Source organism: Cornus florida, unplaced genomic scaffold, assembly GCF_030987335.1.
Source record: "Cornus florida cultivar Cherokee Brave unplaced genomic scaffold, ASM3098733v1 CherokeeBrave_3.0.0_Hap2_Chr09, whole genome shotgun sequence".
Lineage (NCBI taxonomy): Eukaryota > Viridiplantae > Streptophyta > Magnoliopsida > Cornales > Cornaceae > Cornus > Cornus florida.
Window position 1 is genome coordinate 50,618,849 of NW_026775579.1, and position 23,921 is coordinate 50,642,769.

Consider the following 23,921-nt stretch of genomic DNA (forward strand, 5'->3'; position numbering starts at 1 on the left):
AAAGAAAATAAAATAATTGAAAAAAATAGAGAAAAAAAAAATGAAAAGGAAAGAAACAATCAATTTACATAAGATTTTTTCTCTCTCTCTCTTTAATATGGATCTAGAGAATAGAGGGGAGAAACAGTGAGAAACCCGAGTATATAAATAGTTAAAAATATTTGGAAAAAAAAAAAAAAAAGAGAGAAAAGAATAAGGTATGTAAGCAAAGAAAAAATCAAAGATTATATAGGTAAACACGTACAAGTAGGATAGAAAAGAAAGAATAAATATAAAAGGGTAATTTGGTCCTAAAAGTTAAAATTTCATATTTCCAATAAAATATGAAAAGACGCATTAATTACATCTTCTATAATTAATTTTTCGGCCAATAAGAGGTGCGACTATAAATGGACAGTCACTTGCGCGACTGTGTTTAACACTCTTCTTTTAAGTTTTGGGGTGAGTTGATGCCAGTTATCACATATGTGGGTTGTTTAGATTTATAATAAACTATTAAGAAATATATTTGTGTCAGTTTCTAACATCATCCCTTACATATGAACCCGTCTTAGAGCATCTCCAATGCTCTTCTATTTTGGGCTCTCAAACCTATAATTTGAGAGATGGTGAAAAAAATGGTCTCCAATGGCCTCTCAAAATTTGAAAATCTCAAATTTTCTCTCAAATCTAAGAGCTGCCAAAATTTTTTGGCAGCTCTTTAACATCGGCCCCACACACACACACACACACACACACACATATAATTTCAAGCAAAACAAGAATTACAGACCTTGATTTGTTGATTAAAACAAAATACATACAATTTAGTAGTTGGAGAGAGAGAGAGATAGGAAAAAAAATTAAAACAAAACAAAATACATACAATTTAGCAGTTGTAGAGAGAGAGGGAGAGAGAGAGATAGAAAAAAAATTAAAACAAAATACATACAATTTAGCAGTTGCAGAGAGAGAGAGAGGCCAAGCTTAAGAGTTGAGAGAGCGACTGAAGCTTGCGAATGGCGAACCCGAACTGGAACAGCAGGCGATGTAAACTGAAAGATATGGGTTTTTGAACAATTTGAAATGATATGCCGATATGGGTTTTGATCTTTTGATTCTTGTAGACAGATAGATCAACTGAAATCTATGGGTTTTCAACTTCTGATTCCTGTAGATTTTCTAGTTTGCAGTTGTAGAGCGAGAGATAGAGAGAGAGGGGGAGTTCAGAGTTGAGAACGAGAATAGAGATGGAGGCAATTGGGGAGGCTGAAATGATTTGTCCTAAATATATATATATATATATATATATATATATATATATATATATATATATATATATATATATTTATTTAATAATAATATACTCAAATATATATAATATACATATATATATATATATAACATATGAATTTTCCAAAAAAAAAAAAATTATATAACAATAGAATCAAATATATAAATTTATACATATATATATATATATATATATATATATATTAGTCATTTTTTGACCAGATATTTTAAATTTTTGTTTCTTTTTAATTAGGTTTAATTTTAGTTTCCTTCTAATGTTTACAACTTGACTTAGAATGCGCCTAATATTAATATTACTGATGCAAATATGAATGATGGGAATGGTAATTGAAAAAGAATGGTGATTATGTCAAAAAATAGCATTTTGTATGAAATGAACCATTGGAGCAGAATTGCTAAAATGTAGCATTTTAGCACTGTAGCACCTGTCAAAATATAGATTTGGCAGCTAAAAATAGCTTTTACCATTGGAGATGCTCTTACATGTGAAAAAGGAATATTGCAAACTTGCACATTAGAATGAGAGAACAAACAAATGTGGATGTGAACACTTAAATTCACGACCTTAGATTACTTTATTTTTTTGGAACAAGTGTCAGCATGGGAGAAAGCCACATCAGCAGGGAGGATGAACTTCATCTCCCAGGATACAAACATTGTTCTATAAGATATAGTGTGATACAAGTAGTGTCTTTTTTTTTTTAATTATATTTAATCTAATTTTCTTATTGAAGGAAACTATGAAAAAAATTTAGGATATATATGGCAACACCATATTAGAGCTTTGGAATTGAGATTGGAAGTCCCAATTCCAAAACTATTTTTTAGATAGTACAAACCTATGAAACACGGATACGGAATACGGGTACGATACAACACGGGTACGATACGACACGGCAGGGATACGGTAATAAAATAATATATATATATATATATATATATTTATTTATTTATTTATTTATTTATATTCAATTTTTAATTTATATTTAATAAACACAACTTTTAGGCCCATTATTCTCTTGAAAAATATAGGCCCAAATACCTGAAAAAATATAGGCCCAAATAGTCAAATACCCTAAAAGATAAGATCACAATCTTATCACTTCCCTTTTTATTTCCTTTTTTTAAGCTCTATGAACTACAGAAGCCTTGTTTTGGGAATTTATAGTCGCTGGAGTGCAAAAGGAGAGCTGATTCAAGGAATTTTCCTTGTCTCGTCTGGCTTCGCTTGGATCGGATCATCCTATGAACTAGCCCAGCCTTACTTGCTTGATCCGAAGTTTGAAGCCGATGCACAAAACCTGTAATCTCTAGTCAATCTTTCGCAACCGACTTTCTCATATTCTCCATATGTCTCCCTCGATTTGTCTTTCTATAAATACACACAACCATATACATGTATAAATCTCTTTTTATTTTCTTTTTTTTTTTGACAAAAAATCTAAACCATGTCCTATGCGTGTCGCCGGCGTGTCCTTCGTCGTGTCCGGCATGAAAAAATGATAAAAAATAGGACACCTCTACAGAGGTATCAAACACGTGTCAGAGCCTCGGACACCGATACGATAGCCCATTTACACATGTGGTGCTTCATAGGTACAAACTAATTTGGGAATGGAATTTGGTAAACATTCCAAATCGAGAATTTAAATCCCATAATTCAACAAAAAATTTCGAATACCAAAACAAACCCAACACACCACCCCCCCCCCCCCCCAAACACCAATGCAATATCATAAATGAGTAAAAAATAATAATAATAATTCAGTGGGAGCAATCTTTAACGTGGATTTGTCCCTGATCATGCTAGTTGTTCTTATAATTCTTGAATTTAATTAACGCTTAGTTATGCTTTCCTTAGCTGAAATTTCAAAGTAATAATATTTAGTAGTCTATTCCTTTTGTTTTACTCAAGTTCTGTTTTTTTAATCAATCAAACCTAATAAGGTTGTTGTCGTGGGGGGCTGTATAGGGTGCATTTTTGTCATTTTGCTGGGTCAATATCAATCTTGGTGAAGTAGGCCGCCAACAACCATCACAATTCATAAACATTTTAATTATTTTAAGTTTTGGGTTGGGTTGATGCCAAAAGGGTGGGCTGTTGTTTAGATTTATAATATGTTTGATAATGTCGAAAAGGATTATAACAGCCTAGTGTTCAATTTTGCACCACCTAAAGTAAAATCTGTGATTCTACTTAACCCAAAAAAAAAAAAAAAAAAAACTTATCAATGCTACTTGTTTCGCTTTTGTTTTGGTTCATTTTTCAAGAAACAAGAACCCAGCTACTAATTATTGTAATCACACAGAATATCGATATTTATAACATTATTCCAAAATAAAACTATACATATTAAAATATAGACAAGTCGTGGACTAGAAAGACTGGTACACACAAATGGACATGGTTTTATCATATTGCTAACTTGCTAATGGCAACTAACATAGCAACACAATTAGCAGATATTACTGTAGAGACTAAAATTTTAGTGGGTTTTGGTTTTGACAAATAAACCTATTCAATATGGGCATAATGTTTAATTAAGTTATTTAATTGGCCCAAGTTTGGTCCACTTAAATTATTCAATTAGCCCAGCACAGATGGTTAAATATAAAGATAATTATTCCTAATAAATATATTTGGAATAATTATTTTTAAGGATAATTATCATAATATAACCGGTCCGACCCAGTTATGATTTTTTCCTTATCAAGAGAGGACACTTGTCATCATTCTATTAATCCAAGAAGTATATAAATAGAGGCATGGAGGAAGGAAGAAGGGAGACAAATTCAGAATTCAGAAGGTCCAGAAATTGAGAGGCTTCAGAAATTCAGACACTAATTCAGAGTCCAGAAATCCAATACTTAGAAATCCAGAGGGCCAGAAATCCCGAGGGCAAACCTGAAGGCGAAGAACAACAAGCACACCCAAAGACGTGCCGTTCTTCCTCAAATTCAACAAAGGACACAAATTCAAAGTCTAGAAATCCAGAGATTCAGAATTCAAAAATCCAGAGACTCAGAAATCCAGAGGCTCAGAAGTCAGAAATACAAATTTAGAATCCAAACCAAAAGCGAAGAACATCAAGCACATCCAACAACGTGCCGTTCTTCATCAAATCCTACGGTGATCAACAACAAGCACATCCAACGACGTGCCGTTCTTCATCAAATTCCACGGTGATTCAAGAACAAGCTCGTGCAGCCCTTGAATCCAACCAACAACAAAAAGGAGATCGAATCAGAGGACCATTCTTTTTGTAAAAGATATCACAAAGAATTGTACTCTAAAATTTTGATTTAATAAAGTATTATTTTGCCCATATTTTGTCTTTATTTGCAGACTTACAAAATTTGTGTGTACAAATTTCTGGCACGCCCGGTGGGACATTCTCTGCCTCTCAGCTCTTTCTCCTACATCAAATCCTCAACAAATTCATCGTCAAATTCTATGACTCCCAATAAGATTCAGACGAAGAGCAAGAATACCACCAAAGGCATCACGGTCATGACGGACAACATCAATACCATCACAAAAGGTGGCAAGAAGATTACAACTTCGTCAAGTGGTACAAACACCTCTGCAAGTTCAATGATGTGGAGCATGGTCAAATCATCCGTTCCTGCCAAAAGACAGCACGATGCGATGAGAGTCAATTCTGCCAAATCTGTCAAAATAACAACTCAAACTCATACCGCCTTCACCTCGCTGGTGACAAGAGGGAAGGTTCCTACAACCTCAAAGGTTGCTCCAGTCACAAGTTAAAGTTCAAGGCTGGTCCACCCAAAGCCAAAGATTTTTTCTAACTCCATCACTATGCCAGTCATGATGATAAGTACTACCTCGTATGAAGAGCCATTGACGACTATGGCCCATGCAATTGAAATATTACAACACTCTTTCAAGGAGCAAGATCTGAAAACTGTCTCGTTGACAGAAAAGTTAAAATTGCGTGACGACAATGCTGAGTCAAGCAAAGGCCGAATTCCTCATTCTAATTCTATGCCAGAGAACACTCCAATTAATAATCAAAATGACATGTTTGCCAATCCAACAATTGAAGCTGCCTCCATCACCTTACTTTCTGTCCAACAACTTCAAGACATGATAGTGAATCGCATAAGAGAACAAAACAGTGGTGTTCCTCAAAGTGCTCGCATGTACTCAAAGTCTTACACAGAAAGAATTGACATTTTAAAAATGCCGGTTGGGTATCAACCTCCAAAGCTTTAACAGTTTGACGAAAATGCAATCCCAAGCAACATGTTGTACACTTTATTGAGACTTACGGCAATGCTGGTACAGACGAAGATCTCCTCGTCAAGCAATTCGTTCGTTCCCTCAAAGGGAATGCATTTGATTGGTACACAGACCTCAAATCTGGAGGTATTGACAGTTGGGAGCAGATGGAACGAGAATTTCTTAACCATTTCTACAGCACTCGTCGTACTGTTAGTATGCTGGAGCTTACAAATACAAAACAAATGAAGAGTGAACCCGTGGTTAACTATATTAACCGTTGGCGAGCTCTATGTCTTGACTGCAAGGATCGTTTATCTGAAATTTCTGCAGTTGAAGCATGTATGCAAGGCATGTGTTGGGAGCTTCTTTACACCCTGCAAGGGATTAAGCCTCGCACATTTGAAGAGCTTGTTACTCGAGCCCATGACATGGAGCTTAGCATGGAAAATCATGGTGCTAGAAAAGATGTTCCTGATATATCCGATAACCTTCAAGAAGATGAGAAAAGTGAGTCCGAAGAAGAAGATAATATACTTCCTAACTCGGATGACGAAATAGTTTCATCTTTCATTATAAGCATCATCTCGAAAGACTTGCATCAAGAAACGCACCATGTTACAACAATGACTTCAACCGAAAGTGCAAAATCACAAGAGGCATTAAGTCAAGGAAACCAAGAAGAAAATCCTCAAAGTGATGACGAGATAGTCCGTGCCCTCCAGTATGAGCTTGGATTGTCGTCTGATTATTGCGAAGTTGAAAAATAATTAAATTTGAAGTGCTCCCAGATACGAGCCTAAACTATCAACGATACTCCCTGACACGAGTATAAACTGTCAACTTGAAAAAAAATGACACTCCTTGACACGAGTTTAAACTGCCTACCTGAAAAGAAAAAAAGATCAAGAATTCCTTGATACGAGTTTAAACTGTCTCCCAAAAAAAAAATGAAACTTATTGACACGAGTTTAAACTGTCTACCTGAAGAAAAATCTCAACAACACTCCTTAACACGAGTTTAAACTGCCTACCTGAAAAACAAATCAAGAACTCCTTGATACGAGTTTAAACTGTTTCCCAAACAAAAAAAAAATGACACTCCTTGACACGAATTTAAACTGTATACCTGAAAAAAAAAAAAAAAAAAAAATCAAGAACTCCTTGATACGAGTTTAAACTGTCTCCCAAAAAAATTAAATAAATAAATAAATAAATTGGGAACTACATGATGACTTGATCCCTGTTTAGGGTATATAGGCATCTTGGAAGTTTGTTCCAAGTTCAGTCAACCTAAAAAAAAGGCAAAGGGTGCTCATCACATGATATCAAAGGTGTTCACCACTTTAATCAACTTGGTTTGCTATCAAGATGTTACTGCTGCTCATCACAAGATATCAAAAGGGCTCGTCGTAATTTGTCAACTTGGCTTGTTGTCAAGATGTTGTCATTCATCATGCGATATCAAAAGTGCTCGTCGCACCCTGTCAACTTGGCACGCCACCAAATTGTAGCTGTAAATGAATTTTGGCCTACCGCCAAATTATAGCTGCAAGAAAGAAATTAAGCCCACCGCCAAAGTGTAGCTGCAAACAACAATTTTAGTTCTTCACCAGAATCGTAGTTGCAAAGGAAAATTTGATCCATCGGCAAAATCTAGTTGCAAAGAATAATTTTACTTCATCACTAGAATGTCGTTGCAAAGGAAAATATTTTCGGTTCGACGTCAAGGTGTCGTTAAAAAAAAAAATGACTTGCCGCCAAGACGTTGCTGAATAATCCGATTTGTCACGATATTACTGGAAAAAAAAAATTAAAAAATAAAATTTGCTCGCCACTAGAGTGTCATTGTAGAGGTTGGTTCTTCGTCGAGGTGTGGTTGGAAGAAATAAATAAAATTGACTTGCCGCCAAGGCATAGCTGAAGAATACGGTTCATTACCAAGGTGTTGTTGCAACAAAATTTTGACTCACCACTGAAGTGTGGTTGAAAAAAAAAAAAAAAAAAAAAAAAAAACATTATGCTTACCGCCGAGGTGTGGCTGAAAGAAAATTTTGTCTTTCTGTTGAGGCAGTGTTAAAAAAATTTTGCTCGCCGCCGAAGTGTTGCTAAAAGAGAAATTTGGCTTTTCGTCAAGGTATTGCTGAAAGGAAAAAAAATTATGCTCGCTGCCAAGGTGTTGCTAAAAAAAATAATAAAAAAAAATCTGCTTGCCATCGAGGTGTTGCTGAAATAGAAATTTGGCTCTCCGAATTGATTCGTGGTTGCTGACAACACTGTCTGTGCTTGGTCGTATAACCTTTCGGAGTCTTGTCTCACTCTATGGATGATCCATGGCTGATGAAGACACTCTGACAATGGCTAACAATGCTGGTGGTATGACCTCTTGGAGTTTTATTCTTACTCTCTGAATGGTTGATGTCTGATCTATGGCTAAAGAAGTCTGCATCTGTTGTTGCTCTCCGAGTCGATTCGTGGTTGCTGACGACACTGTCTGTGTTGGTGGCATGACCTCTCAGAGTCTGTTCCCGCTCCAAAATGGTGATAGTATGAGGCTTGAAACTCTTGAAAAACACCATGGTTGCCTGGCACTCCTTGCAAAAAAAAAAGAAGAAGTGTGGATTGGCATGCATGGAAGATTTTTTGTTCTAAATGAACAATGGGTCCTTACGGACTAGATGCGTTCCAAAGGAACAAAGGGTCCTTAGGAACTAAATGCGTTCCAAAGGACGGACTAGTTGCATTAGTTACGTTCCAAAGGAACAAAGAGTCCTTACGGACTAGATGCGTTCTAAAGGAACAAAGGGTCCTTAGGGACTAGTTGCGTTCCAAATGAACAAAGGGTCCTTACGGACCAGATGCGTTCCAAAGGAACAAAGGGTCCTTACAGGGTCCTTACGGACTAGGTGCATTCCAAAGGAACAAAGGGTCCTTACGGACTAGGTGCGTTCCAAAGGAACAAAGGGTCCTTGAGGACTAGGTGCGTTCCAAAGGGACTAAAAAAAAAAAAAATTTATTTCTCTAGCAAGCGTGGAAAAAAAAAAAAAAAAAGAAAAAAAAATATTTGTTTCATCCAGCAAGTGTGGAGAAGGAGAAAAAAAAAAAAAACTTTATTTCTCCAGCAAGCATGGAGAAGAAAGAAAAAAAAAAAAAGGAAGAACAAAAAAATGCGTAGGGAAAGAAAAAAAAAAAAGGTTAGTAATCCTTTGTTTTCTTGTTTGGCATGTGTAAGGATTGTGCAATATGTATGGTGTATATGAATCTAGAATCTCCATGTGACTAAAGTGAAAAAAGAAGAAGAAGACGTTCATGCAAGACAAAGGCTACATGTGGACAGAGATTACATGAAGAAGATGAAAAGAAAGGGATGAAGAAACACTCCTCGAAAAATAAATAAATAAATAAATAAAATCATGAATGTGAAAAAAAAAAAGAAAAAAAAAAAAGGAGCGTGAGATTTGAAAAATAAAAAATAAAAAAAATAGATCATAATTTAAAAAAAAAAAAAAAATCGTGATGTGAAAAAAAAAAAAAAAAAAATTGTGAAAAAAGAAGAAGAAGAAGAGTGAAGAAAAAGTCATACCAATTATTTGTTTTTAAGTAGAGGCCGCAATATAACACAATCTTCGGATGTTGTAATCTGACAAGTCTTCAGAGACTATTGGAATTGATGTCAAACTCTATAATATTGGTGGTATATACATGCAACCAAATATCTCCTATTTGTATTGGGATTTGTATAATTTGGTAAAAGAGGAAATCTTACAATCCAAAGGTGGATAAAAAAAATAAATAAATAAAAAATAAAAAATAAAAAAGAGGGAAAGTTGGATACTTCAAGTCCCACTTGAAAAAGGAGACAAATCCTGCCAAACATGGGACTCGAAGTGGGGACAATTTGTAGACACTAAAATTTTAGTGGGCTTTGGTTTTGACAAATGGACCCATTAAATATGGGCCTAATGTTTAATTAAGTTATTTAATTGGCCCAAGTTTGGTCCACTTAAATTATTTAATTAGCCCAGCCCAGATGGTTAAATATAAAGATAATTATTCCTAATAAAATATATTTAGAATAATTATTTTTAAGGATAATTATCATAATATAACTGGCCCGGCCCAGTTATGATTTTTTCCTTATCAAGAGAGGACACGTGTCATCATCCTATTAATCCAAGAAGCCTATAAATAGAGGCCTGGAGGAAGGAAGAAGGGAGACAAATTCAGAATTCAGAAGGTCCAGAAATTGAGAGGCTTCAGAAATTCAGACACTAATTCAGAGTCCAGAAATCCAAGACTCAGAAATTCAGATGGCTAGAAATCCTGAGGGCAAATGGCCAGAAATCCCGAGGGCAAACCTGAAGGCAAAAAACACCCAAAGACGTGCGCAGAAATCCCAAAGGCAAACCTGAAGGCAAAAAACAACAAGCACACCCAAAGACGTGTCGTTCTTCCTCAAATTCAACAAATGACACAAATTCAGAGTCCATAAATCTAGAGATTCAGAATTCAGAAATCAAGAGACTCAGAAATCTAGAGTCTAGAAATCCAGAGATTCAGAATTCAGAAATCCAGAGATTCAGAAATCCAGAGGCTCAGAAGTCAGAAATACAAATTCAGAATCCAAACCTAAAAGCAAAGAACATCAAGCACATCCAACAACGTGCCGTTCTTCATCAAATCCCACGGTGATCAATAACAAGCACATCTAATGACGTGTCGTTCTTCATCAAATTCCACGGTGATTCAAGAACAAGCTCGTGCAGCCCTTGAATCCAACCAACAACAAAAAGGAGATCAAATCAGAGGAACATTCTTTTTATAAAAGATATCACAAAGGATTGTACTCAAAATATTTTTGATTTAATAAATTATTATTTTGCCCATATTTTGTCTTTATTTGCAGACTTGCAAAATTTATGTGTACAATTACACATTAAAAAATATATATATACATACATACATATAATAAGACGCTCTTTTATACCACAAAATGAATAAAAATTCACTACCAGCTTTACTTGTTTATCTTGTGTGTTGATAAGCCTATATCATGCCAGTTGTTCTTATAACTCTTGAGTTTAATTAACACCTAATTCTAACTTATGTCAAAATAATAGCTTTACTTGTCTATTTCTTTTGTTTTACTCAACCCCTGCTTTTTAATCAATCAAACCAAATTGAAAAATATCAATCATATTTATGTCTACATCCAAAGTATATACTAAGGCGGTTGTAGTTGTTTGCTGTCTGCGGTGGATTATGGACACAATTTAAGGGTGATAGTTTACAATATTCCACAAAACTTAGTTGACAAGTTCAAACTGGTACGATGACGGTGGGCATTTTTGTCATTTTGATGGGTCAGTATCAATTTTGGTCTAAGTGAAGTAGGACGCCAACAGCCATTATAAACATTTTAATTATTTTTAGTTTTGGGGTGAGTTGATGCCAGTTATCACGTATGTGGGTTGTTTAGCTTTATAATAAACTATTAAGAAATATATTTGTGTCGTCAGTTTCTACTTTCTAACATCATCCCTTACGTATGAACCCCTCTTACACCTGGAAAAGGAATATTGCAGACTTGCACATTAGAATGAGAGAACAAACAAATGTGGGTGTGAACTCTTAGGGTTAGTTTGGTTGGATGGGTTTGAAGGGAAAGGGAAGGGAAGGGGATGGAGGGTTATAAAAAAATTGTGTTTGGGTAAAGTTAGTGGAGGGAAAGGGAAGGAGAGGGAGGGGTTTGGAGGGTTATTTATAAGCAACGTACAGTAATTTTTTAACCTTCCAAAATTGGGAGGATAAGGAAGGAAAGGGAAGGCAATGGCATACAAAATATTTGTTAAGCCAATTTTACCCTCAAATTTGCTCTTCATATTAGGGCCTGTATTATTGGCCTGCATACACCAACTCTCGGGATTTCTCAATTGCCCAAGAGAGCCGGCTCCAGCAATTACTTGAGGCGGCTCCAAAAAAAATGTGGAGCCGGCTCTACAAAAAGGAAGAGCCGGCTCCACTCGGCACCTCTTAAAAACCTATAAGAGCTGGCTCCATGATTATGGTTGAGCCGGCTCCCTTCAAGTGTCCTATTCCCATTATATCTCGGCACTTCCTAATTTGGGGTCATTATTTGCAAAAAATTGGTGGATCTGTATGTTCGATCCACTTCATGCCTTGGGTTGTTAAGTTTTTTTTTTTTTTTAAATAAAGTCAGAAAGAACCTAACTTACTGTTTTATGTTGTTGATCATCATTGATTACATTTGTGATCAAACCCCTCTCACCCAAAAAAGTAAGAAGCCAAATTTAAAGATTAAATTAATGATCATTTTTTTACTTTTCTCTGTTGTTACTTACTTGAAGGAAGATCTAGTAATTGGGTTTTCTATGCGATCTGTTGATTGTTTCAGTACTTACCAATATGATTATTTCATTGACTTTATTATTGTTTTGTTGATTTTATCATCTTTTTTGTTGAAGAAAATCAAACTTCTAATAGGAAATTCATTTGTGCTCTTGAGTATGAATGTTATTTCAACTTCATTTTAGGAATAAAAGTGAGTTACATTTTATTTATTTATTTTTTATTTTTGGGTAAATTGCATTTCTTTTTCTTTGTTTTACTTCTGCCACCTAACATGACATAAAATTGGTTCCCAGAACAATTTTTCTTGAAAGGAGCCGCCTCCCATTTTGGGAGCCTGCTCTACTCATATTAGAGCCTCCTCTACTTAAAGTAGAGCCTGCTCCATTCATATTGGAGCCTCCTCCACTTTTACTTGAGCCGGCTCCTTTTATAAGATTTAGCTTACTTTGTGTCCTACAACACAAAGCAAGCAATTAAAGAAGATCTACACTAGTTTTGTCGAAGACTTTTACATTCTCCTCAATATAGTTTAAGCAACCATCATTGGGTACAAATGCAGCGATCTTCTTCCCATTCTTAATCAGCTGCACACGAGCAGATTTTCTCATGGCAGAGTTGGGCTGCTTAGCCTCAATACCACTGCATAAATTAGTTAAGTGCTGTTGAGTTTTGAAATATTGATTTGGAAAGAGAAGATGAATGTGGCATTTGCTACCAAACTGAGCCTTAGAACCGAATCTTGGGGCAAAAATATTGTTGCATATTTAAATCTAAAAATTTATCTGTTAAAATATATAAAGGGCATAATAGTAAATTTTTTATTATCCTTCCCTTTCCTTTCTTTTCCCAAACATGATTGTTATCCTTCCCTTTCTTTTCCTTCATTAATCAACCAAACACGATTGAGGATTAAACTTATCCTTCCCTTTCCCTTATAACTAATGTTATCCTCCCCCTTCAAACCCATCCTACCAAACATAGCCTTAAATTCATGACAGATCACTTTTTTTTGAACAAGTGTAAGCATGGGAGAAGGCCACGTCAGTTGATACAATCAATGTTCGACAAGATAGAGTGTGATACAAGTTGTTTTTTTTTTTTTTTTTAAAATTATATTTAATCTAATTTTCTTATTAAAAAAAAAAATTCAAGATATATATGGTAACACTGCATTGAAGCTTTGCAATTAAGATTGGAGATACCAATTCCAAATCTATTGTTTAGACAATACAAACTAATTTGAGATTGGAATTAGGTAAACATTCCAAATCACGGATTTAAATCCCATAATACAACAAAAGATTTCGAATACCAAAACAAACCCAACACACCACCCTTTTCTCTCCCAGGCTCACTCTAGCCCCCAACACTCGTGCAATATCATAAATGAGTAAATAAAAAATTCAATGTTTCTATATATAAGTATTTATATATATATATATACACACACACACACACATAGGATTATTTGATATTTAAAAATGATAAGGAAAGAGATAAAGAAGAGTAAATGCATAAAGAATGGCAATTCAACTATGGCATTTAATTTGTTAACAAATACAAAACAAAAAATACTGTAGCATTTAATATGTTGCCCAAAAAAATAAAAAATAAAAACTGTAAGAGACGTGGTTGTGGTCAGACGCCTGTTACGCACTATAATTAAATTTAGATTTATATAATATATCGTGTCACCATAGGTCACATATATATCTTGTGCCCTCTATAATAAATAAATAATAGAAATAGAAAAAAAAAAAAAAAAAATGCTCCAATCATTCATACACCAATTAAGTTACTTGATTAATTAATTTCTACAACAAAGAGAAAATTATTTAAAATTTGGGAGCCAATATACTAAAATATATATATATATATATATATAGCTACATCTTACTCAAGTGATGATAATTCCAAATGATATTTTGTTGAACAAAATTTGTCTTATGATTGAAATTTATATTATATGGCCAATTGAATTCGACAAATCTGATCATCAAAATTTAATTTTAATTAATTTGTCGAACAAAAAAAAATTTTAATTTTAATTATTTTGTCGAACAAAATTTTTTTTTTTTAAAAAAAGATGTCAAATAGTAAGACAAAACGTGACTGATTATTAAAACTACGAGTGTCTTAAATAGTTTTGGCTATTTGTTTATTTGATTTGATTTCATTGATAAATATATCTAAAAAAGTCCACGCAGTACACAAAATATAAACAATAATAAAAAATAATATTTGAGATAAAGGCTATGAATACATAGTGGAATTACGTATTAAGAAAATAAAATTCATATTAGATTGCATATTAAGTTATCTCCTCGAGGTAGTATTGAACTAAGTCACGTAATCTTTCTTAATAAGTGTCGCTTTCACGCTCCGAATGCGCTTCAGCTCTCATACTCTGCACGCGCTCTGACTCAAATTTTTACTATTTATGACTTAATTATGCCGTTCTTACGCTCTCGCTCTCGCTTTATGTGACTTAGGTATTAATGCGTTAATATATACTAATTCAATCTTCATTCAAATTTGTCAAATATATTGTATATTTGTTCAAATAATTGTTTATATATCATATATCTGTCTATATAAATATCTATTCCAAATCAATGTTGTTATTCAAACAATAAAATTTTAATTGTAATTAAATTACACTTGAATTCTAAAATTTATCCAAATAGTAAATTTGGAATTTGATTGGTGGGATTGTAATATCATGAAATTACAATCCCAATGCAATCCCAATCTAATTTCATTTCCAATTCCAATTCCAATTCCGCTCAAGCCTCATACTAATTTGACAACATAATTGCCATTAAATTTGCATAAAATTATCTTTAACTTTTGAAATTAATTATTTAAATAAAAATTTTAAGTAGAAAATTTTTAAATTAATTAATTTCTTAATTTTTTATGAATATATTACATAAAAAGAAGGTATTTTTAATTGAATTAATTTATTAATTTTTCATTAAAATATTGTATGGTAAAGAATATATGTATTTGGTAAAAAAATTTAAACCGGGTATAAAAGGTTTTATTATAAATAATTAAATTTTAATAATAAGTTAATCATTTTAAAAAATAGTAGTTAGAAATCTTTTTTTTTTTTTTTTCATTTTAAGATAAATTGATACTAATAATAAAATTAAATTAAACAGCACAATGACTATTTGCATAGGAGAAGATAATATAATAAAAAATATTTAATAAGAAATAGTAAAATAATATTTTGCATTTAATCTTAATTACAATAGAAACAATAGTGCGTTTTAAATTAAGCAGATATTTGCAAAAAGATGATGGTTGAAGGAGATTTTTTTTGGGATTATTACATATAAGTGGGATTAGGGTACCATATTTACTTAGAGGCTGAGTCAAAGTCCCATAGTTTCCCTAAAATGAGTTTGACCCAAAAGCTGAGATGGTACATGGAAAAATATTGTTTAAAAATTATGTTACCTAAAATGCCCTTTCCCCTTTTTTCTGTGTTGCCTAGAATATCCTTTCCCCAAATAAATCACTCTTCTTCTCCCTTCGAATTTTTCATCTGTCCTCACCGATTCTTCTCTTTCCCCGCAACTCTCTAAACCCAACCTCCACTCCCAATTCCTTCGTCCATCCCTCATGGTTCGTTCTTATCTTCCACGGTGTTGCGGCTGTGATTTCCTGCACCATGGTTCTGGGTTGCTTTTCTTTGTCGAGTTTGGGTCGCCGAGTTTGTGAATCGCCGTGTTCTCCAGCGATTTCGGCTGGTTCTTCTCCGGCGATCGCTATTGGGTTGCGGGTTCCTTCCTGCGAGCTTTTGAATCACCAGTTTCTCCAGCGATTTCGGCTGGGTTCCTTCCGACGAGTTTCTGAATCGCCATTCTTTCCGACAATTTGGGTTCTTTGCGTCGGTGTTCTCCAACGATTTCGCTGCGTCGTTCTTTTTCGGCGAGCTTGTGAGTCGCAGTTGGGTTTTTCTCTAATCGCGGCAGGGTCTTTCCGGCGAGCTTATGGTCGCCATTCTCCGGCAATTTTAGACCATTTTCTTCTAGTGAGCTTGTCGGCCGGCTGTTCTTTACTTCGTTGTCTCGCCGGCGATTTCGGCTGGCTCTTCTCCGACGAGTTGTGGTTAAGTGCTGATTTTGATAATAAACAAATAATAATAATAATAATAATAATAAATAAATAAATTAAAAATAAATAAATAAATAATAATTGAAGCAATTAAAGAAATTTTTTTTTTCTGTTAAGTACTGATTTTGCAGCAAATAAAAAAAATTTGAAGCAATTAAATTTTTTTCGGGTAAGTGTTAAGTGTATGGTGGTTGTTAGCAGTGGTCTGAATGGTTAAATTGTTGATTGGGTACTCTTTTGCATGTGAATTGCGTAGTTGATTAGGTTCCCTTTGCAATATACATTGATGATTAAAAAAAAAAAAAAAATTGAATTGATAAAAAAAAGAAAACATGAAAACATTTCACAGTGGCCGAATTGGTGTTGTGTTAGGCTGTTGTTGGATTTGGATTGTGCATAGGGTGCTTGATTCGGGTAATTGTTTAGAGTTGAATTGGTGATTGGGATAGTTGGTTGTTGAATTTTGCGGATTTATTGATACGGATTTAGGTTTGTCATTGCAGTAGAATTGATGCACTTGGTTGAATCTGCAGTTCATTACAAAGTGGGTGTTGCCAGTCTCAGCCTCAAAACTTTTTACTAGAAAGCCTGAACTCTACAAAAATAACTCGTGTTTCTTCTTCCAAACGTTTCAAACCCTCTAAAGAGACTCCCAAAGCCCCGTGGCGTACCAAACGTCTGGATTTTGAGACTACCTTCGACATTGAAGGTACGTTTCGCCACAATGACACGACTGAATGAGCAGTGTTAGAATTTGAAAGGAGGCATTTGCCAAGCCTTTTTAGACCAGCCAGAATCGCTGTAACTTGATTTTTGAACATTTTACTTGACCGACTTGTTGACCTCCAAAAATTCCAAAAAATTCCTGATTTATAATTCAATAAGTTTAATTTCAAAATAAATTATGTTTTCTCAATTCGGATGTCAAACGAATGTTCTAAAAAATATTGAGGTATCCGCTACCCAGATTTTCTTCGAACGGGGGGCAGTTGTCCCATTTTACATTCTAGCACCACTTTGGTTATTTGGTATCATATTTTCAATGTCATCTATTTATTGTGATCCTAAATCAGTAAATTATTGGTCCCATTGACTCTTTTAAATGGAGTAGCATATTATACTGGATCATTTAAATGGATGATTTTTTATCACTCATTGTTGTAGGGCAAGCTTAGTAAGAATATGTTTTTGTAGTGAACATGATTGATAGCTTAGTGAGTGCAAGAGATTTGGTGGCATTAAAATTTTAAAAGGATAGAATGGATAGGCCTTTTAATGTTGAAAATTCCTAAAAATTGAAATGAACAATTTTTGTTGGTAGCATTTGTTTTCTAAACTAATGTGTGTATAATGTTTTAACCCTAGACTCAGGTATTTTTAACACTCTTTACCACCCATGGATAATATGGTCTCATTCATACTTAAGTTATCTTCCTAGTCTTACCCTTAATGTTTCTTACAAACCTCATTTCAGCTATAGTGAAACTATGAACAAGTTTATTATTTGCTTAGTAAAAAATGTTTCATTCTATATTTTGCTGGTCTTATTGTTGGCTTACAAATATTTCTTAATTATCATATACTACGTCTAAATAGTTGGTATGGTAGATTTTTTTTTTTCGCACCATTTTAATCAGCAAGGCTGTTTGGGACTTTTGAATAATTATTTCAATAATGCAATTGTTAAAGTTTGTCCACGTTTTCAGTTTGGTACCTTCACCTTTTCCGTTTCTCTTACTTCTTTAAGGTTGGTTAATTTTTTCGTTAATGCGATACAATTAAATGTAGTAACCTTTTTTTTTTTTTTTTTTCTTTTTTTTACAGTGTGATTGGAGAATCGATTCTTGCCATCAAGACTTTGTATAAATAAGTGGGAGCTAATATTGCAATCAAGACTTCGTATGGACGAGTGGGGGCTAATAAATGTTCAAACTTAATAATTGTGTTCTTATTAAACCCCACACCGCTAATTAGGTTGCACATTACATCTATAAACAGCTCCATTAGGGCCATGAATAACACAAAATATTCTCCAAGCTACCTAAGCGAGTGTTTAGAAAACATTGTACCTGGACGCCGAAAAGTGGTACCTTTAGTTCAAAAATGTGGTACCTTTGGAAAGTAAGTGGTACCTTCACAAAAGGCACTTATTTTTGCAATTGAAAATGGTATTACACCCCACATCGCTAATTAAGGAGCACATTAGATCAATAAACAGCTCCATTAGGGCCATGAATAACACAAAATATTCTCTAAGCTAGCTAAGCGAGTGTTTAGAAAATATGGTACCTGGACGCCAAAAAGTGGTACCTTTAGTTCAAAAACGTGGTACCTTTGGAAAATAAGTGGTACCTTCGCAAAAGGCACTTATTTTTACAATTGAAAATGGATTACACCCCACACCGCTAATTAAGGAGCACATTAGATCAATAAATAGCTCTATTAGGGCCATGAATAATACAAAATATTCTCCAAGCTAGCTAAGCGAGTGTTTAGAAAACATAGTACCTGGACACCGAAAAGTGGTACCTTTAGTTCAAAAATGTGGTACCTTTGGACAATAAGTGGTACCTTCGAAAAATTACAAAATAAGTGCCTTTTGCAAAAGTACCACTTATTTTCCAAAGGTACCACATTTTTTAACTAAAGGTACCACTTTTCGGCGTCTAGGTATCATGTTTTCTAAACACTCTCTTAGCTAGCTTGGAGAATATTTTGTGTTATTCGTGGCCCTAATGAAGCTGTTTATTGATCTAATGTGCTCCTTAATTAGCGATGTGAGGTGTAATACCATTTTCAATTGCAAAAATAAGTGTCTTTTGCGAAGTTTCCACTTATTTTCCAAAGGTACCACGTTTTTGAACTAAAGGTACCACTTTTCGGCGTCCAGGTACAATGTTTTCTAAACACTCGCTTAGGTAGCTTGGAGAATATTTTGTGTTATTCATGGCCCTAATGGAGCTGTTTATAGATGTAATGTGCAACCTAATTAGCGGTGTGGGGTTTAATACCATTTTTAATTGGAAAAATAAGTCCCTTTGAAAAGGCATCCAGGTACCATGTTTTTTAAACACTCGCTTTTTGCAATTGAAAATGGTATTACACTAGGGCCTCTACAGCTGCCTAATCCTTTTCCGTTCCAAAAGAAAACTCTGCATTGGATTTTCATGAATTAGTATTGTATGGCTTATTATACTAGGCCCTCACTGAATTTTCTTCGACTATTACACGGTACCTGGAGGCCAAAAAGTGGCACCTTCAGTTAAAAAACGTGGCACCTTGGCAAAAGGGACTTATCCATTTTCTACTCCAATTGACCATTCATCAATGTTCCAAAACAGGAACTAAATCCATTTGTCAAGAAAATCATCAATTTCCTAGCACTGCTGTTGAAAAATTTATAAATTTTCTTATTAAATAGAAGAGCCTAACATGTCTTTATTAAACAGAACAACCAAAATCCATTACTTTTCATTAAATCAAAACCATCAAGTCAAGTACCATGTCTACAAAATACTTTAAGTCACCACGAATAATGTCAAAAAAGTTATCATCCATCCAATCTAATAAAGTCAACAAGAAATAAAAAAACTAAATCACTAAATTTGAAGGAAGCAATCATCTTTTGCAAAATAAGAACACAATTATTAAGTTTGAACATTTATTAGCCCCCACTCGTCCATACGAAGTCTTAATTGCAATATTAGCTCCCACTTATTTATACAACGTCTTGATGGCAAGAATCGATTCTCCAATCACACTGTAAAAAAAAAAAAAAAAAAAAAAAAAAAAAAAGGTTACTACATTTAATTGTATCACATTAACGAAAAAATTAACCAACCTTAAAGAAGTAGGAGAAACGGAAAAGGTGAAGGTACCAAACTGAAAACGTGGACAAACTTTAACAATTGCATTATTGAAATAATTATTCAAAAGTCCCAAACAGCCTTGCTGATTAAAATGGTGCGAAAAAAAAAATCTACCATACCAACTATTTAGACGTAGTATATGATAATTAAGAAATATTTGTAAGCCAACAATAAGACCAGCAAAATATAGAATGAAACATTTTTTACTAAGCAAATAATAAACTTGTTCATAGTTTCACTACAGCTGAAATGAGGTTTGTAAGAAACATTAAGGGTAAGACTAGGAAGATAGCTTAAGTATGAATGAGACCATATTATCCATGGGTGGTAAAGAGTGTTAAAAATACCTGAGTCTAGGGTTAAAACATTATACACACATTAGTTTAGAAAACAAATGCTACCAACAAAAATTGTTCATTTCAATTTTTAGGAATTTTCAACATTAAAAGGCCTATCCATTCTATCCTTTTAAAATTTTAATGCCACCAAATCTCTTGCACTCACTAAGCTATCAATCATGCTCACTACAAAAACATATTCTTACTAAGCTTGCCCTACAACAATGAGTGATACAAAATCATCCATTTAAATGATCCAGTATAATATGCTACTCCATTTAAAAGAGTCAATGGGACCAATAATTTACTGATTTAGGATCACAATAAATAGATGACATTGAAAATATGATACCAAATAACCAAAGTGGTGCTAGAATGTAAAATGGGACAACTGCCCCCCGTTCGAAGAAAATCTGGGCAGCGGATACCTCAATATTTTTTAGAACATTCGTTTGACATCCGAATTGAGAAAACATAATTTATTTTGAAATTAAACTTATTGAATTATAAATCAGGAATTTTTTGGAATTTTTGGAGGTCAACAAGTCGGTCAAGTAAAATGTTCAAAAATCAAGTTACAAAAATCAAGTTATAGCCATTCCGACTGGTCTAAAAAGGCTTGACAAATGCCTCCTTTCAAATTCTAACACTGCCCATTCAGTCGTGTCATTGTGGTGAAACATACCTTCAATGTCGAAGGTAGTCTCAAAATCCATACGTTTGGTACGCCACGGGGCTTTGGGAGTCTCTTTGGATGGTTTCAAACGTTTGAAAGAAGAAACATGAGTCATTTTTGTAGAGTTCAGGCTTTCTAGTGAAAAAGTTTTGAGACTGGCAACACCCACTTTGTAATAAACTGCAGATTCAACTAAGTGCATCAATTCTACTACAATGACAAACCAAAATCCATATCAATAAATCCGCAAAATTCAACAACCAACTATCCCAATCACCAATTCAACTCTAAACAATTACCCGAATCAAGCACCCTATGCACAATCCAAATCCAACAACAACCTAACCCAACACCCAATTCGGCCACTGTGAAATTTTTTCATGTTTTTTTATTTTATCAATTCAACTCTTTTTTTTTTTTTTTTTTTTTATCATCAATGTATATTACAAAGGGAACCCAATCAACTACGCAATTCACATGCAAAAGAGTACCCAATCAACAATTCAACCATTCAGACCACTGCCAACAACCACCATACACTCAACACTTACCGAAAAAAATTTAATTACTTCAAATTTTTTTTATTTGCTGCAAAATAAGTACTTTACCAAAAAAAAAAAAAAAAAAAAATTCTTTAATTGCTTCAATTATTATTTATTTTTTTTAATTTTTTTAATTTATTATTATTATTATTTGTTTGTTATCAAAATCAGCACTTACCCACAACTCGTCGGAGAAGAGCCAGCCGAAATCGCCGGCGAGACAACGAAGCAAAGAACAACCAACCGACAAGCTTGCTAGAAGAAAACAGTCAAAAATCGCTGGAGAATGGCGACCCACAAGCTAGCCGGAAAGACCCTGCCGCGATCAGAGAAGAACCCAGCCGCGACTCACAAGCTCGCCGAAGAAGAACGACGCAATGAAATCGTTGGAGAACACCGATGCAAAGAACCCAAATCGTCGGAAAGAACGGCGATTCAGAAACTCGCCAGAAGGAACCCAGCCGGAATCGCTGGAGAAACCGGCGATTCAAAAGCTCGCCGGAAGGAACCCGCAACCCAACAGCGATCGCAGGAGAAGAACCAGCCGGAATCGCTGGAGAACACGGCGATTCACAAACTCGGCGACCCAAACTCGGCAAAGAAAAGCAACCCAGAACCATGGCGCAGGAAATCACAACCGCGACACCATGGAAGATGAGAACGAACCATGAGGGATGGACGAAGGAATTGGGAGTGGAGGTTGGGTTTAGAGAGTTGCGGGGAAAGAGAAGAATCGGTGAGGACAGATGAAAAATTCGGAGGGAGAAGAAGAGTGATTTATTTGGGGAAAGGGTATTTTAGGCAACACAGAAAAAAGGGGAAAGGGCATTTTAGGTAACACAATTTTTAAACAGTATTTCTCCATGTGCCACCTCAGCTTTTAGGTCCAACTCATTTTAGGGAAATTATAGGACTTTGACTCAGCCTCTAAGTAAATATGGTGCCTTATTCCCATTTATATGTAATAATCCCATTTTTTTTCACCTTATCATCAGCAAAACAATTATATTATAGTAATTCTGAATCTCTTACAGTTGTTTATATCTTATATATATATATGTAAATTTGACATTTAAAAAAAATAATAATAATAAAAAAAGAGTAAATTTCTTACAAGTCCATCTTTCTTTCCGTGAATCCATCTAGGAAGCATGTGCATTTCTGAAAATCTAAAGTAATTTCTTCACTCTCCCTCCACAACGCCAGCGCCACGTTCGCCTCTCTAACCGCTTCGATCATCATCACCGCCCTCATATCTCTCTCCACCCTCAAATCTGGAGGTACATCAATAATTCTTGGAAACTTGAAGAAGCTCACAACAATGGCCATCACTCACTCCAATCTCACAGGTACCTTCCCAAAAACTAGCATTTGAATATTAATTGCATACACCTGTCTGCTAATAAGCTCAAAGGAAAGATATCCACTTCCTTCTCTTAGCTCCAAGTTGATTTCTTGCGTTAATCTCAATCTCAACATATCTAATTCTTGTAGAGTTCTTATCAATTTTTATTTGCACATACAATATATATATATAGAGAGAGAGAGCAGCGATACAATTCATGAAGTAAATTTCAATATGTGCATCATGAATAGTACTGCCGTTACTTTCAAAGTTCATTCTAACCCACTTTTGTATTTACCCTTTTTTTAAATAGCTTTTTTTTTTTTTTTTTTTAGCTCCAAGTCCATTTCTTGCATTAATCTCGATCTCAACATATATATCTATATAATCTAGATCTGAGTATGTTTTTTTCAGAGATAATTTACTAGCTCACTCAATTCCACGGCATGTTGATGGAATTGAGACTCCTCGCTCGCCCGAACAAAACTTTAAGCATGTTAGAGGTACGTATTTCTCCAACTATATATATATATGTGTGTGTATATCTTTTAGTTTCTTCAATACTTACACTTGTAGTCAGTGACGGAGCCAGGATTTCAAGTGGGGGGGGCACTCTGCCAAAAAAAAAAAAACAATACGGAGTATATATATATACATACCAACTATAAAATTCAAAAGACAAAGGAAAAAAATATTATTAAAATATAAAAGAAAAGAAAAATGAGAGAACTTTAAAAGGAAATAGTTGAAAAGTTTCAATTGAGGAAGAAAAATTTGACTTTTTTTACTAAGGAAATTTAAGCAATGTGAAGAATAAAAGAGAAAATAAAGAAAAAATAAAAATATAATTTTAGGAACTAGAAATTTGAGGGGGGCACTATATAAATTTTTTTATATATATGAAATTTTTTTAAAAAATTACGACATATATTATAGGTTGCTGACCAACTCAGGGGGGGCACGTGCCCCCCCAAGGCCTTCATTGGCTCCGTCCCTGCTTGTAGTTCTCTGTTATTTCATTTTTTTTTTTTTTTTTTCCATAATTGGTTTTGTATAAAAAGAAAAAAAAAAAAAATATACAGGTACACAGAGGGCATACCCTCAGTAAACATTAC

General features: G+C 34.2%; 1 long non-coding RNA gene across 1 annotated transcript; it reads left to right on the plus strand.

Annotated features, from left to right (window-relative positions):
* Positions 1–22,568: 22,568 nt before the first annotated feature.
* Positions 22,569–23,458, plus strand: LOC132273891 (uncharacterized). The gene is made up of 2 exons (XR_009470295.1): positions 22,569–22,810; positions 23,221–23,458. It is a non-coding gene; the product is annotated as an uncharacterized LOC132273891 (long non-coding RNA).
* Positions 23,459–23,921: the final 463 nt, after the last annotated feature.